Here is a 13,065-nt window from a genome sequence, read left to right as displayed (position 1 = left end):
TCATAGGCCATCCTTGTACGAAGAGCGAATGCCGAGGAGGACCCATGGGAGCACCTCAGCCCAGGATCTGTTGTGGCCCATCAGCAATGCCTTCAAGATCCTATGACACCTCTCAATGTGGCTGTTATTTTTTGGATGGTATGCAGTAATCCATGTGTGAGATATCCGGCAGAGGCAACACAAGATGTTGGAGAAAGAAAACTCAAATTGATGGCCCTGATCAGTAGTAACCAGTTCACATGTGCCGAAGTGCTCAATCCACATCTCGATGAAGGAATGTGCATTGTATCAGCCATGATGTTACAAATAGGTATGGGTTCTACCCATTGTAATGTCCTGTTGGTTATCAATAGGAGGTAATGAAATCCTTCTGACTCTGGCAGAGTTCCAACAGCATCGATGTGGACATGCCAGAAATGAGTTTCTCAGATGGAGAAGCATCCACAGTGAGGTGGTGCATCGTAAGAGGCACCGGCAGTCATGACCTGTTCCGTGAAACATCACAGAGCTATGTTATATGAGACATAGGAAGAGACTGACATTTAATGTGAAGGTTGATAACGAGTTCTGCAATGCTTGGATGGTTCACTTGCTCATTTGCTATGTTCTCATAGTCACATTGGAGACAAATTGCATTGCTTCTTCAAAAGAAGTCTGCAGTTATATTATCTGCATTGTAGCTGTGACGTATGTTGGTGGTGTACCATCCAGTAAGGACTAGACGTCTGAATCAGTGCAGATGGGCATCCCGAGATGGGTTTTTGATGGCATCCACCAAGGGTTTATGATCTTGTGTACACTGTTACTTGGCAGTACACAGTATCCTTGTGGAAGGGTTTGAATGCTGTGTATACTGTTAGAAGCTCTCAATCAAAAGCTGATCACTTAGATTGTGAGGAAGAAATTAAGTTCTTGGGACATCACTTCTACCACCTACTGAGGAACCACCCCTATCACAGTGTCATTCACATTAGTTGTGAGGGTGAGTTGTGCTTTGGGGTGAGGGTGTGTCAAAGTAATGGCTTGTGTTAAACTAGTCTTCGCCCGATATAATGTTTTTGTCATCTTCATGGTCCATTTGCCTTTCTTTTTCCACTGTTTATCTTTGGCATCCTAGACATCCATTAGAGGAGATTGCAATGCAGCTGCATGGGAAGGTGTCACCAATAGAAATTAAGGATTCCAAGGATTCAATGTAGATTGTGAAAAGTTTCTGAAAGTGGAAGGTTTTCTACCATGTCCATGTGCGTGCGGTTGGTGTGATGCCTGACAAGTTGAGTGTGTGCCCTAATGTCACTTCCATCTATCTGAGTTGCAACTTTGTTTCATTAATGACAACATCATTTTGGCATAGCGCAGCTAGAACTTGTTCTAAATTATGTGAATGTTCCTCATAGGTCCTGGAGGAGATGAGTATGTCATCAAGATACGTGTAGCAGTATGGAAATTGACAAATCAGTCCTTCAATAAAATATTGCCTTGTTTGTGCAGCATTCTTAAGACCATATGGCATGAAGAGATACTTTTGCAATTCAAATGGGTGATGATCCACATTTTCAGGATGTCATTGGTATTTGCAAATACACCCATTTACAATCAATATCACTGAAAACCATTGTGTCAGTGAGAACATGGGTGAAGTTCTGGATGTTAGCTATAGGGTAACTATCATGTGGTATTCTAGAGCTAGGTACTCTATAGTCTCCACAAATTCTGATGGACTAATCTTTGTTAGGGACAAGCTCGATGCAAGAAGCCCATGGTCTCTCTGAGGGTCTGACAATGTGGTTCCGTAAAAGTTTCTGTATTGCATTTTTGGCAGTCTGCAGCTCTGCACAACACAAACCATGAGGTTTGCGGTGAATGGGACGGCAGTCAGTGGTCATGATTCTCTGTGTAGTCACATTTCATTCTGTGCATACATGGGCTCAAGCGTGAGAAGTCTGTGAATCTGTTTCACTGTTTACAAATGCTGCACTATGTGGTGTATTGATCTTGTCTGATTGTTATCAGCTTCTGTCAGTATGCACTGTGGCAAATTGACTGTTTTGAGTGAAATGTGGTCTGGTGGGAGGGGTTATGGTTGTATGCGGTGTCCTGTTCACCACAGCTGGCTGTTGAGGCCATAGGGCATGTAAGTTTTTACACACTGATGTGATCACTGTCTCAGTCTCACTGATGTGAAGCTCAAGGTTTATGTTTTGGTCTTGTAGTGCCTGTGCTTGTGGCTGCAGTTGATGTTTCACTGGGAGGTAGCAAGAGTATCATCTTACAACTGGGCTAACTGGCTGAGTGTCAGAAGAGGAGTCATTAGTGGTAAGGCATTCAGGCAAACATGATCTTGTAGGCATGGTCAAAGTGAAAATTACCTCGATGTAATTTCCGGTTGCATGGTGCATCAGTGCTATTCATACAACATCAGGTGAGAGCTGGAAGTACTGTAGAAAGTCCATGCTGATCATTGGTTTGCAGACGTGTGTTACATAGAAATTCCAGGTGCACTGCAGGCTCATCAACAAGTGAATGGTGTTTATAGTTGTGCTGTAGACAAATATCTGAGTTGTTTGCTGAGTGAAGCAAGAGAGATGAGGACAATTTGGAAGTTAATGAACTGCTGTGTGGCAAGGAGCTGATGCTAGAGCTCCTATCCATTAAAAAGCAAGATCCAGCTTCATTAGGTGTTTGTGTGCAACATGGGTTTGTGATGTTTGCAGATGAGGTAGGTGACTTTACTCATTGGAGTGGGCTGAGGTGCCTATCCCAGTTTGCTGACATCATTCAGGAAATCGCAAGGATCATGACACTGGCAAGCGGCAAGTCCAAATTGATTGTGGAACCAGCACATCAACAGCAGTGGACCAGCTGTAATGGCAGGTGTGTCAGTGCTTCATGACACACGTGATGTGGGGATGTGTTGGTGTGCCATCAGCTGTTGAGGAGTTATTACACCACCCTCTTGTTATGTTTAGCTTTCTCGGCTGGGCACACACGGTGTGCAAAATGTCATTGTTGCATCGCGCATCATCACATGGGGGGGGGGGGGGGGGGAGAAGGCATGGCTCTGTCTTATTAGTAGACTCCAGTAGTTTGTCACCAAGGACATACAATGCACTAACACAAGTCATTTTTTCGAGGTTTGGACTCATGTGTGATCGTCGCCAGTTGCAACTCCATCAGTAACTTTGTGATCCATAGGGTCCAGCATGAGAGGGCAATCAATAATTGTGCAGCGGTGACATCAAAGCTACAAAAGTGTGTTATCATGGAAATGTTATTTGTCGATGATCTCTTGTAGCTGGTTTTCTGGAGTTTGGAAAAGTCTTTCCAGGGGAATGGTCTCTGCTGTGCTGTACTTATTTGAATGTGGCGGCAACAGGGTAAGGTCAATAATTAGTTCAAACTGCCCAGCTAAATGGCAAAGTAGGATAATGTATTTTGTATCATCATCTGAAATTCCAGTAACTTCAAAGATACTGCCCACTGTTGCAAACCACAAAGTCGGGTGGTTTGAGTAGCACTCTGGTAGTTTGAGATGCAGGCAGAACCTCAGGGGTGAGGCTGAATCAGTCATTGTAGTATTGTTCATGGTATGGGGCAACAAGACTGCTGACTATTCACAGCACACAGCTAGGTGTGAAAACAGAGCAAATTATATGAATTTTATATGGAGGACATGGACATGAACTGCAGACAGGCAGCACTAGATGGGAATGTGTGTCAGCCAAGAGGTGTGCCAAGATAGTCCATGCAGTTGCATTAAATGCTGTATCCTGATGGTGCAGTGATTAATACAACTGCCTAGTAAGCAGAAGATCCTAGGCTTGAATCCCAATCGAGCACACATTTTCACTTTTTGCCGCTGTTGCCACACAAAGTCTTGATGTAGCTGACATCAATAATCCCTTCCCTTCCCTTTCGTTTCTCCCCTCTCCTCCTCCAATTTTCATAACACAGTAAGTGATAGTTTGCATTCAATTTGCAGTGTAGAAGGTGTGGTAGGCATGCAGATGCTATGGCAATCAAGAAACGCTGTCTGTGGTGGCATTATCATCAAAGCCCAATAGTAGATTAATTGTTGGCTGCCATTGTTGATGTGTAGTTAGGCTGATTTTGTTTGTAGGTACAGATTACAAATTGTCAGTGCACTTGGTTTTCATTGTTAATTTCGCACAATAACAACACTGCACATCCTGCACTACAGTCCTGTTAGCACTGTAATCTAGATGTGGCATGATGGGTGGAGCATTGTGTAACGGCCACGTTTTCACTACATAATACACTGGACAAAATTGTATGAAGTAGCAGATTTATTGCATGTTTCACAAAAGACATGGGTTCATCAATGTAGAAGAAAGGCCCTTGGCATTGTAGGAACTCTGTCTGATCATAGACGATGTGGTTAAGGGAACAAGTACTTTTTTCACAAGGATCACTTTACATATGTCTACATTGAACAGTCAGTCTTTCTCACAGTCCAAAGATTGTCCCTCTGCATCAACCAGAGATGTTCAAGTCCCATGTAGAGATCGATATCCTCACATATGCCCATGTGCTTATGGAACTAGCACACAATGACACAGTGAATATATTTCTTCTATGAACAGAGCAAAATGATTGTAAATCTATGTCTATATCTACTACTTTATTGGCTGATTGCATACTAAAAAGTATACATTAAGCTGGAAGAAAATTTGAATAGCATTGCACCCCTAGGGAGGCATTAGTCGACACATAATTTATTCATTAAAGAGCAGTGAACCCTTACCTACTCATATGCTCACAATGACACTGACCCCCTGCCCTAGTTTTGAAATGTTGGGTGAAACTCCACATTTACTTTACAAAAAATTTTCCACTACAATTCAAAACACAACAAAATTTCTGAACATTTGATATTTCCATGGCTGTCTTGGCTTTCTTGGTCACTGTTCACAGATTTTCACCTCAGCACATAACAACGAGACTGCCACAACTGAAGAATAAAGGTAACCACAGCATTTACGGAAAGACTATGTAACATCAGTATGACCTTATTGTAAAATTGTTTTTGTAATGCCATTTAGCCTGAAGATGAGGTATTCCCTCAAAACATGTCACTAAATAAATAAGTAATATGATAGTCAACAAAGTTTGTGATGTAGGGGTGATTTAAAAAACCTTTACATATTTCTTGAGACAGTCACGGTCGAAAAATAGTCAAAATGGCTTCAAACCAGCAAACACACATTCACTGCTTTGGCAACCTTCACTTTCTCTGTCAGTCTACCTTACATTTCAACATTACTTACATCAACTTCAATGAATCTAATCTCTTTAATATTTCTGTTATTTATTACTATTCTCTTTCAAGCTGTCTCTCATCTACTTTGTTATCCACTTTATCAAGAAGTTCATTTACCATCTACACACCCTGTTTCAAGACCCTTCAGCACCCTCAAATGCATCAGTATTTACACTGCTCAACCCTCAGATCATGAATATCAACACTATGTGCTTGGTTTGCATTGTAAGTCAATTTAGTACCATCATTAGAGGAACATGTTTGTACTACTTTTATCAATTCATTCTGACAAAAGTTAACAAACTCCATATACTTATTATAAAGTTTTACAAGCTCATCTCCACTATCTTGCAAATTCTGAGCCCAAGCATCAAATGATGATCCCAAATTCTTTGACACTTCATCCAGTTTGTTTTTGAAACAAGTTTTCATTGAGTCTACCTTCTAGTCCACATCTGATTTTACAGAACTGTCCACGTGCAATAACCAATACCAGTAGTGATCTACTGTCATTAACCCCATAGCATTTTGCATACTTTGCTTTCCTTGACTCATTTTGTCTTAATGTCTTGTCTCTAGTTGCTGCTGTCATCAAAATCTGTAGCCTGATTACTGCTCCTGCCCACATATTCCACATCACCTCATTACGTTTCTTGGGCTCTTTGCCTACAGCCTTGCGAGCCATAATTGGCTTGCTGTCAAAATTGGTGTCAGTCTCCTTGTCCCAGTTTAGCTGAAATTTTCTCCAAATGACTGTGTTATTTTGGTGTCAGCTACACAGTGTCATATTATGATTCTGTTATCCACATTACATAATTTCATAAATTTCACCACAAATCTACTGCCTTTAACCATGTTAGTTCTTTCACACAACACTCCTAACACAATGCACTCCAAACATTGGGGCAGCAAACATAAACACACCAACCTCAATTTTGTAATCTCCCATCCATTATCTTTTTGGTAGCATGTCAGTCACTACTCATGAAGACGAAAATCTTAAAGAGTACAAGATGGCGTTTGCCAAAAAATGTACACAGCACAACAATTTTGGTTGCACTTTAACAAACATTTATTATCCTCATATTCTGTTGTTAGGATGATGAGCAGTTTTTCAACAACAGAAGATTAATAGCATATAAATGAGGCCAGCACTAATGATCATTAAGTGGCAAAGTTCATATAATAAATTACAAATTAATTGAAAACCTATTTTTTAGTAACACTGTCCTAGACTGAGTGGTAACTCTAACAAGACACTAAACAAAGTCATTAAGTGTGAAGCAGAATGCTGTTCATATTAACAATAAACATTTCAGTTGTAGTAACTAATCAGAGAAAAGTATGCAGCAGTATTTCACATATTTCACTGAAGGTCACAATGCTCAACAGTCAATGATTCAACATGGCACTGTTGGTCCAAATGTCCTACCAACCATAACACAGTTTAGTCAATATATTCATTATCGTTAATTACAGACATCACTTGAAAGTTTATAGACATTAATATTATTGCATTTACATGGATCCCAATACACATATTCTTGTGATTGCATGACCACCAGGAGCAGACTCATCATAGGTGTTACATGTTTGTTTGGGCACAGACAGGCACTTTGAGTGGTGACCAACTGTTTAAAGACTAGCATATGACAAATTGTTCTTTTGGAAACTACATAATAATTTGAAAAACAGCTAATTTATATTTGGCAATTCAGGACTGACAAAAATTTGTTTTCTAAAAAATGTGATGGTTTAGGAAATAAGAAATGTTCATGGAATCAGTTTGTACTGTTCTCGGGTCTCCAGCCAGCTGCAGTCGTTTTCAAACCATGATATTTCGACAATGTTCCTTGCCGTCATCTTTAGGTGATACCTGCAGACTGAGCATCTTTGCTGAATATCCTCCCTTTTATATTCTGATCTCTCCCCACCCCTGCCCCCACGTTCTGCCGCACACGGTGCTGCGTGGAGTGGTAGTGGGGAGGGGAGGGCTGCTGGCTGCTGAATGTGAACTGTGGACCATCAGATGTCCTGTGGCCTTCGTCGGGCATCTCTGTTGATCAGCCCATCAGCTACACATATTTCAATTGCCTCCTTCAGAACACAATCCCAAAAAGATGAGGCCTGCCGTAAAACTTCCATTTTCGCGTACTCCATAGTATCTCCAGTATCCATGTAATGTTCCGCAACCACAGATTTTGTAGGCTGCTTCAGTTCAGTGTGCCTTCTGTGTTCCTGGCATCTTTCTTCAATTGTCCGTACAGTTTGCCTGATGTATGCCTTACCGCATTTACACAGAATACGATAAACACCCGGTTTGCGGAGCCCCAGGTCATTTTTTACTGACCTAGCAGGGCACTTGTTTTAGGAGGTGGGCAGGAGACACATTTGATGCTTTACTGAGCCAGAATTCTGCCAATTTTGAGGGATACTTTGCCGGTGTAAGGGGAGGTACGCCATTGTCTTCTCGTCCTCTTCATTCTCTCTCTGGTGGGTTTGTGCATTCTGCCTGAAAGAATGTCAAATTTGACTCTCGTTAGATCCATTCTTCTTCAAAACGTCCTTAAGGTGGTTAAGTTCTCCTTGTAGGCATCCCTCATCTGATATTGTGTGGGCCCTGTGTACCAGTGTTCACCGTACACCCTCACGCTGTGAAGGATGATGGCAGCTGGTAGCATGGGGATACAGATCAGTGTGGATTTCTTTCCTGTATACACTGTGTCCCAAGGTGCCATCCACTTTACGCATGACTAGGATGTCCAGAAATGGGAGTTCACCATTCTCTTTCACCTCCATGGTGAATTTGATGTTAGGATGCAGAGAATTCAGATGCTGGAGAAACTCTTGAAGTTTTTCTCTTCCATGTTGCCATATCACAAATGTGTCATCAACATATCTGTAAAAGCACATAGGCTTCAGTGCTGTAGTTTTCAGCACTTTCTCTTTGAAGTCCTCCATAAACAAGTTTGCTGCGACAGGGTACACCCCATGGCAACACCATCAGTTTGTTCGTAATAGTTTGCGTTGAAGAGAAAGAAAGTTGATGTGAGGACAAATTCGAAAAGATTAGTCATTGTCAGGTTGAATTTCTCCCTAATAAATTTAAGAGAGTTATCAAGCAGCACTCTGGTGAAAAGCGAGACCACATCAAAGCTCACCATGAGGTCCTGGTTACGGAGGCACAGCTCCTGCAGCCGTTGAATGAAATGTACAGAATTCCTGATGTGATGCTGACATTTCCCGATGTGAGGGCCTAATTCTGTCATTAAATATTTGGCTAGCTGGTATGTTTGGGCACCTGTGTTGCTGACAATAGGGCGCAAAGGAACATCCTTTTTGTGCACCTTTGGTAACCCATAAAGCCTTGGGGGTGCAGCAGCACAGGTCGGAGCTTCTTGATGATTTACTTCAGCAGGCACTGGTATAGAAGCTCAATAGCCTTCTTTTTCACCCTGTTGGTCAGGTCTCCCTTCAGTTTTCTGTATGGTGGATCCTCAAATAGGTCGTACATTTTGTGATTATACTCTGATAATGGAAGCAGTACAGTTGCATTTCCTTTATTGGCAGATAAAATAACTATTTTAGGATCATTCTGTAGTTCTCGAATGGCAGCTCTTTCTGCTTTCGTGATGTTCGGCCTTGGTAGTGCGGCTTTGGTAATCGCACAGCATATTTCCCGATGTATCTCTTCTCCTTCTTCGCTGGGAAGGGTGGAAATTACTTGTTCTATACCACTGATGAAGTCTGCGATGGGTGTAGTAGTCAGTGTTGGTGTGAAATTTAGTCCCTTTTCCAGAACTGATTTTGCTGCATCGTTAATCTCCTTCCTGGTGAAGTTGACTACAGTTTGTCATTGCACTTCTTGCATCTGTTGTTCTCTGGCTGACAGATGTTGGAACTTGGAGACTTGTTTAGAAGTGGCACTGTGTCGAGACAGGTCCGCATGAGCCCAAGAGATAGTGTCGACCCTACCCCAAGAACACAGTCCCAAAAAGATGAGGTCTGCCATTGATTGTCTGTACAGTTTGCCCGATGTACGCATCACTGCATTTACACGGAATACGGTAAACACCCGGTTTGCGGGGTCCCAGGTCATCTTTTACTGTACTTAGCAGGGCACGTGTTTTCTGAGGTGGGCAGAAGACACATTTGATGTTATACTGAGCCAGAATGGAATCACTTTATACATCTGTGTTATGTAACGCTCCAAGGACAGAAAACTCCAATCAACAAACTTTGTGGAACCTTAAAGTAGGGAAGTGAGTCATCTTGACAGTGAAGGCAACTATTGATGATAAAATCTACACTGGTAATATGTTGATTAACACCGATATCACTCCAATACTGAGAATAGCATACATAAAAATGGAGATAAAGGGAAAGGATTGTCATAGATTCTTTATCAAACATCTATAGAATAAATTCGAAATCATATGAACAAAGGTTAAATGCAAGAAAGTGATTCAGTCAAGGATAACATTTACCATGGAAGAGAGTTGTAGCCACATCGAAAAGGAAATTCAGTGTGACTACAATGCAACTTGGATATGGAAATGTTCAGTTAGTTAGTTGCTCTTGAGTCGCTCCAGAGTACTTTTGTATTAGTGGTCTGGATGCAAACGCTATTAGATTGTTTCAGTTTTGGAAGTTTGATAATTCATGAGATAGAGATCAAACTATTGCTCAGTCATTCGACTGAAGAATGTTAATCTTTACCATTCTCAATGTGACGGTATAGTAAGATGAGTGTTAGACTTCAATTGAGTGATATTGGTTTATCGGACTTTGCCTTCGTACTGATGAACAGTTACAAACCTTGAGAGCAATGGCTCAATGACAGTAAAACAATTCATAGTCTTGATTAGGACACAATAAAACAAAGACACGAAGAAAGACAAGTATGCCAATTATTCATCAGCATCACGATTACTGAACTGAACAGAAGTTAATCTTGAATGATATATTGGTGTGCATGAGTTGTAGGGACAAATAATTAATTACAGAAAGAACAATAAAATCTGAGTCGAAAGATAAATCTTATGTGTCCCATAACTCATTAAATGGACAATATAATGTGTATTAAAGCAAGTTGATTGACTCTTTAAACATTTTAAGTGACTAAGTGAGTACATGAATAATGGACATTGAAAAATGATTGGTTTAAACCAGTATTATGGCAGAATAAAAATAACATTTACTCCAACATAAGTTATCTCTGGAGTTACGTCGGACCGTTATTAATAACTTGACGTAGTAATGGCATAACAACTGAAAAACGATCATAATGATGAAATCAAGAATCAAGATTTTATTTCATCGCAGAACTAACTGGGCATAAAATAAAAATAAACGATTGCAGTTTACCAGTTCACACAACCTGAGAAGACTGTTGTGGACAGATAACAGGATATTTCAAAACCATGCAAGGAGTTGTGTTCTTACGAGAGTTACAGGTGCTGTTCCATGACATACTGATGGGGACTAACATCGTTATGAGTTGCGTCTCCTCCCAGCGAGTGAAGAAAGAGGGAAGGGAAGTCACAGTTAGGAATACCCAACATATGAGTACAAATGCCATATTGAAAATTATGATAACTGACACAAAAATCCTAATTAGTGACTTAATTAATTACTGAAGTACACTCCTGGAAATTGAAATAAGAACACCGTGAATTCATTGTCCCAGGAAGGGGAAACTTTATTGACACATTCCTGGGGTCAGATACATCACATGATCACACTGACAGAACCACAGGCACATAGACACAGGCAACAGAGCATGCACAATGTCGGCACTAGTACAGTGTATATCCACCTTTTGCAGCAATGCAGGCTGCTATTCTCCCATGGAGACGATCGTAGAGATGCTGGATGTAGTCCTGTGGAACGGCTTGCCATGCCATTTCCACCTGGCGCCTCTGTTGGACCAGCGTTCGTGCTGGACGTGCAGACTGCGTGAGACGACGCTTCATCCAGTCCCAAACATGCTCAATGGGGGACAGATCCGGAGATCTTGCTGGCCAGGGTAGTTGACTTACACCTTCTAGAGCACGTTGGGTGGCACGGGATACATGCGGACATGCATTGTCCTGTTGGAACAGCAAGTTCCCTCGCCGGTCTAGGAATGGTAGAACGATGGGTTCGATGACGGTTTGGATGTACCGTGCACTATTCAGTGTCCCCTCGACGATCACCAGTGGTGTACAGCCAGTGTAGGAGATCGCTCCCCACACCATGATGCCAGGTGTTGGCCCTGTGTGCCTCGGTCGTATGCAGTCCTGATTGTGGCGCTCACCTGCACGGCGCCAAACACGCATACGACCATCATTGGCACCAAGGCAGAAGCGACTCTCATCGCTGAAGACGACACGTCTCCATTCGTCCCTCCATTCACGCCTGTCGTGACACCACTGGAGGCGGGCTGCACGATGTTGGGGTGTGGGTGGAAGACGGCCTAACGGTGTGCGGGACCGTAGCCTAGCTTCATGGAGACGGTTGCGAATGGTCCTCGCCGATACCCCAGGAGCAACAGTGTCCCTAATTTGCTGGGAAGTGGCGGTGCGTTCCCCTACGGCACTGCGTAGGATCCTACGGTCTTGGCGTGCATCCGTGCGTCGCTGCGGTCCGGTCCCAGGTCGACGGGCACGTGCACCTTCCGCCGACCACTGGCGCCAACATCGATGTACTGTGGAGACCTCACGCACCACGTGTTGAGCAATTCGGCGGTACGTCCACCCGGCCTCCCGCATGCCCATTATACGCCCTCGCTCAAAGTCCGTCAACTGCACATACGGTTCACGTCCACGCTGTCGCGGCATGCTACCAGTGTTAAAGACTGCGATGGAGCTCCGTATGCCACGGCAAACTGGCTGACACTGACGGCGGCGGTGCACAAATGCTGCGCAGCTAGCGCCATTCGACGGCCAACACCGCGGTTCCTGGTGTGTCTGCTGTGCCGTGCATGTGATCATTGCTTGTACAGCCCTCTCGCAGTGTCCGGAGCAAGTATGGTGGGTCTGACACACCGGTGTCAATGTGTTCTTTTTTCCATTTCCAGGAGTGTATGTCATCTAGTGCATCCAATTCATTTTAACTAAAGTTTTGTGGCAAAGGTCAGAATCTTTTCTTGTTACATAATGAGGTAAAGTTCCGGTCCTTATAAATTTCATTCATGAGATTGTGCAGTTTTGCCTCTGTTCCTTGGTTTTGTGAGTAGAAGACTTCTTTGGTATTTCAGCAATAGCACAGCTATTTTTCTTTCTTAGCCTGTCCTAATATTTTTAGGATTCAGAAACAGGGATTGAATCTCCCACATCTTCCACTGCATCCTCATTTTCAATTGTTCCAATTTCCTCTAAGGAACTGTAAAAGATTTCCAAATATTGTTTTCTGTTTCTTGTCTTACTTTCTGTTTCTGTTACTTAATTAACTTTTTCATTATAATCATAGTACTCCTGGAAATGATTTCTTATTAGCCTTCATGCACCATGTACATTACCATGATTCAGTTTTGTATCTCTGTTTTGAAGTCAGTCCCCCAAACATTTGTCTTTAGCTTTTCTACATTTGCTATTAATTTTGTTTCAGAATTATATATATTTTTGCTCCACATGTTCACATTTTTTTTCTCTGTCATCTCTTTATTGATTTCAGTTTTTGCTCTATAATCTACAGCCATCTCTTCTCCATCTTTTCCAATCCTAGTACTTTTTTGTTGAATTTGCTACATCTCTTAAGGTCATTCAATGTGTTTTTGAATCTAACAATGGCTTACAGTGTCA

General features: G+C 42.2%; 1 protein-coding gene across 2 annotated transcripts in view; it reads left to right on the top strand.

Annotated features, from left to right (window-relative positions):
• Positions 1–13,065, top strand: part of LOC126471429 (uncharacterized) — a 649,788-nt gene that overhangs the window by 170,556 nt on the left and 466,167 nt on the right. The window lies entirely within an intron of this gene.

The sequence above is a fragment of the Schistocerca serialis genome, chromosome 3, assembly GCF_023864345.2.
Source record: "Schistocerca serialis cubense isolate TAMUIC-IGC-003099 chromosome 3, iqSchSeri2.2, whole genome shotgun sequence".
Lineage (NCBI taxonomy): Eukaryota > Metazoa > Arthropoda > Insecta > Orthoptera > Acrididae > Schistocerca > Schistocerca serialis.
Note: the sequence above shows the minus strand (reverse complement) of the source record. Positions and strands in the feature narration are given on the sequence as shown.